Raw genomic sequence first — 5,255 nt, 5'->3', positions numbered from 1 at the left:
GGAAAATAAAAACTTTTGATTCTTATCTGGTGTGGTCCCTCCTCTTTGTCCAGTGGTCTGGGTGGTCACCTCAAAATCCAAAGAACCTATAAAGGGGCATTAGTTTATTTTTTGCAAACAATTAAAAAGCTCAATAGAAACACAGGTAGTATTTTATGTAAGTGTAATGTGTTAAAAGTAAAGGTGCTACCCTTGCTTTAGTATTTTATCTCCATCTACAAGAATAAGATTCTTACTGTCTGTCCTTCACGCTCCATGTCTTGCAAATTAAGTACAGAAATGGAAATATTTAAACCATTCTTCAAATTTTGGTTACAGTTTTTAGACAGAACGTTTGTAGATTCACAAATCAAATAACCACAGGTCTGCCAAAGAGTGTGAAACAAATTAAGCAGCACCCCTTATTTGATTTGTTACTATCTGGAAATGCCACTAATCTATTGTAAAATACATCCAATCAGCTTAATATACCATTAAAGCATGAACATAAATTGTTTAAAACAGCAACAAATGTGAAATGCTAGCTACTCCAATGTTTAATTGTTGGCTTGTACCAAAAAAATAAAAATAAAATAAAAATAGCACTTACAGCTACAGGTGACATTTTTGTATAGGTAGCAGATTTTGACAAGGCAGCATAATTTGATGTTTATGCATCTCCTATTTTGCTACTGGTGGCAAATGTTAACAAAGTAGCAAAAATTGATGTTACACCGGTGTAGTGTTATAAAGTGGTACATCATCACAATGTACATGTACCAAAACTTGACCCATGTAATGTTAGAAAGTGGTACACTGAGATTTTGGAACAGTTGCAATCAATTGCGATGTGATGTGTTTTCCTATTGTCAAACCGAGGTATATTTATGTGGCAAAGATGAGTTTGAGTGGCATGGGTGGTGACGTCAGCGTCCAGGAAGCAGCACACAAAGAACCAGAGGTACAGGGCCGAAACGGCTGCAGCAGTATATATATTAAATTATAAAACAAAACACTTTTACAAAACTTCATTCTGCTCAGCCCGTTATGTGCCCGGAGTTGGTACTTTTATATTCTGTGGCTGGAGCCTTAATTACCCATTAATCAAAAAGTTACCTTATTAAGGCTCCAGCCACATTCCCACGAGGTATATTTATGTGGCAAAGATGAGTTTGAGTGGCATGGGTGGTGACGTCAGCGTCCAGGAAGCAGCACACAAAGAACCAGAGGTACAGGGCCGAAACGGCTGCAGCAGTATATATATTAAATTATAAAACAAAACACTTTTACAAAACTTCATTCTGCTCAGCCCGTTATGTGCCCGGAGTTGGTACTTTTATATTCTGTGGCTGGAGCCTTAATTACCCATTAATCAAAAAGTTACCTTATTAAGGCTCCAGCCACATTCCCACGAGGTTTATAGGGATGGAGATTTAACCCTATCCATGCCAACTACACATTTATAAGACCAGATTTTTTTTTGCCGGTCTCAAATAATAAATAATAATGACGGACACTTTGTCCGCCCGCATATAAACACAATACAATAATAATAATGATGATACAAATAAAAATTATATATATACATAAAAGGGGGCAGGCACCCAGTCACAATTTACCAGTAATTATTTTTTTTTTGGAAACTTAAACTGGAAACAGACAATCAATTTCCATAAAAAGAAAAAAACAATTCATGACAAACAAGACACAATGAGAAGTCCACTGCAAAGTTGCAAAAGAAAAAAAATGTACAAGACCCAATGTATTGCAAAAGATAAATATTCACATACTATTTTCTTAATGGTGGAAAAATATGATAAATTCAATTAAAGATGAAAAAGACTGAAAACAGCATAACGTACCAGATTTGAATGGGCACTTGTGTGCTTTCTAAGCGGAAGCTGTTTAGAAGTTTAGGCATAATCTCCACTACTAAGGCTGTATCAGTAGCTAAATGACATACTGTAGTTTAAAATAAATACTTAATACGCTAAAGTTTTCTCCTTAGGATTTTTACTAACGTAGTGTTTTTTTTCTAAAGTATATACCATTTTATGTGTAAGCACAACTATCCCAGACAATCAGTTATCATTTACTGGATATTTTTCGTTCAAATACATTTTCACAGCCTACAATTCAGCCAAGATGCATTTGTTTTGCGTCAGTGAATCAATTAATCAAACGAACAAATATTTTGAATTGATTCACTAAACTGAACTGAATCAAACTAATTGAGTCAGTAAAAAGAATCGAACAGCTCATCACTACTCTCTTGCACACTGAACAGGAAACTATTAGCGACTAAATAACATCGGCGTTGTACCCAAACTGTAGTAACAACAAATACCGATTAGAGACCGTTTACTGATTGATTAGACTTTAGTGCCAGCCTTTTTCTTAACTGTCCAGTTTAAATTGTCTGCTTGCACCGGCAATTAAAATACATATTAAAAAATAGCTTCTCTGGATCAGATGGCAATTTTACGAGCTTTCCTGCGGGCACACTCATCGATGAGGTCAGAGTAGCTTACTTCTGGATGGACAGAATAGCCAGTCCAACCAGTCTCCTTAACTCATAGTTGAACGAATCTAAGTTTTTATGAGTTTCAGTTTGGAGAAACTCCTCTCACCTGATGCCATACTGACAGGGATTGTTAACAGAATTCGGAGCGCTACCCAGGCATTGAGGAATCAACAAATCCATGCGATAAAAAGAGCTCCAAAGCATCCATTGGTGAGAGGATTTCTGTGGTAGAAGGTCGTCCAAGCTGATAAGTTCTTCACACAGTTCAATTCCATTAATGTGAGACTTTCTTTGATGTCAAGTGTAACTTTTTCTTTGATGTCAAGTGTGATTTTTATACTTTATTGTTCCCTATAGGTTTGCGCGGAGTCAAGTGACTTCTGCATAGCAACCAATAGCTGCTGAAAACAAACCGTTGTCAAACTGTGTAACGTACGACAGATGACAAGCTAAAATGAGGTGTTGTAGGTTTAAAGCAATGTCCATAAAACTTGCCGGGCGATTTCTGGGTCATAAGAAGAAGAAGAAGAAGAAGAAGAAGAAGAAGAAGAAGAAGAAGAAGAAGAAGAAGAGTTAGGAGTTAAGAAAGCCCCAAAAAATCAAATGTCTTCATTTTATGAAATCTTAAAATATTAGTTAGTCATACAGTAAACTAATCATACATTGTGTGCCCTGTCTGTGTGTGTTTCTGACTGCCTGATAACCCTAGTGTGTCCAGTTTAGGCACCACACCCTGAGAGGGTTGGCTAGCGATAGAAGGTTAGCGCTGCCCCCCTCGTTAACGTTGTTTTGGGCTGAGTGTTTTACCGTAATTTTGTGGTATGTACCTGTTAAACCAGGAACCTGGGTTACAGACTGTGATTATCACTAATCTTGGACTACCTAATGTTAATGTAGGTAAACTAGTACGTAGTACTAAAAAAGGCATTGAGCAAATTAATGCATAATGCACTTATTACTAAAATTAACCTTTGCACTACTAGCGTGTTAGAATACTTATTTTTTTTTAAGTATGTTATAATTGTGTATTACTGTAATTTGTACTTTAAGTATAACTACTGCAGATGGTTCTTGAGTCTGGTGGACTCCATTTAGACCCTTCTTCATGCTGCCGATGTATAGCAGAAAGCCACTTTTCCCTTCTATCTGGGCCTAAACACCTCTTCAGAAGTTCAAAAAATGACAACCGCTTGTCTTTCACGTAGTCGTGGTTGTGGAATCCAACAACCACACAACTCTTCGGCATTATGTTAAAAATAGGTGGCAACAACTCTTTAATTAATAAATGAAACAGCGTCTGTCTTCGTTTGTTTTCATCAGCTCTGAAGTTGCTGTACGGTTACTATGTGTGTGCGCACCAAATTGCCCAGATGTCCGTGCAAACCTCTCAACCCTCTCAAATCGAATGAACTGAAGCACTGACTCCGTACCCTTCTTCTCCACACCGATTGGCTGCCAGACACTATTCGGCCATTACTAATATTAGGAAGAAGACCATTATTCGTGCATATCCTAATACGAATTCATATTCGGGAACACCCCTATATAAAATATATATATGGGGGGATAAAAGAGGGTGCATCAGGTGTGTGTGTGTGTGTGTGTGTGTGTGTGTGGATTCAGAGAGTGGAGAATCGTGTGCTGCGAGCTGTGTTACTTGCTGTGAACCTGCTGCTACAATTGAACGATGCTCTGTTGTCAAGACTGCCTTCTTTGTCCGATATCAGTTTCCTCTAGTGCTACTTAATATTTAAGTATTGAAGTAGAATTAAAAAATGAATCAGCAGCTGAAATAAAAAACACAAAAATAAGGAGCTGATTTTTAAAGAAAAAATATATACTGTAGCATGTCAGCAAGGCAGAAGAAAAACAGCAGAGGCACTCTTGGGAAATTGATCGTCTTTTATTGTTGCCACTCTCGCTGGCAGGTTCAGAGTCCACAGCTCTGACAGCAACGCTGCTTCCACGAACAAAAGAGACCCAGACTGGAGTGCACAGCCCCTTTTTATTCCCTTGGGCCCGCCCCCTTATATGCAAATGAGGGTGCATAAATCCACACACATTCTATTGACCCTACCCTTGAACATGACCCAATAAGAACAGACATTTAAACAGCCACTCACATCGCAGCATACGCAGAACAACATTAATAACACAATGTGGTTACAGTAGGGTGGGCGAATAGAGCGTGATCATGCTAATCCCCTATGGGAAGGATTTTGTGTGCTGCAGCAGTTTTGAAATCGATGTAAAATGATCTCAGTAATCATCAATCGAAAAACATATACATATATTAACAGACATTTTTGGCGTTTGTCCTAGTCTTTTTAAGTATTTTTGTGTGGTTTTATGTTTAAAAGTCGCTACAAAACATAAAATAAAATGAAACCCGTATATAATATAAATCTCACAAAATATCGTTCTTTTGATTGTACTGTTTACCTAAATTACATTCGGCTAAAAATCTATATTACGTTGCTCGCACAGATTGCAGGTGATAACTGATCATATTTGAATTTACAATCTCGCAATATTGAAACAAGCCTCTTGGTTGTTTGTGCAAAAAAATTCTCATTGCGCTCATATGAGCTGCGTGACAAACTAATATTGCTGGAAACAGGGGCGGGACTAAGTGGTATACATGGTTACCATTCCAGGAAGTCCGTTGCTTAGCTACGCAGTTTACAGTCCTTTTAACTGTTTTTTATTTAATTTATTTTATTTAAAATGAGTTAAATGTTCACCTATTTAG

This window comes from Acipenser ruthenus, chromosome 2 (assembly GCF_902713425.1).
Source record: "Acipenser ruthenus chromosome 2, fAciRut3.2 maternal haplotype, whole genome shotgun sequence".
NCBI classification, from domain to species: domain Eukaryota; kingdom Metazoa; phylum Chordata; class Actinopteri; order Acipenseriformes; family Acipenseridae; genus Acipenser; species Acipenser ruthenus.
This window is presented reverse-complemented; position numbering follows the sequence as displayed.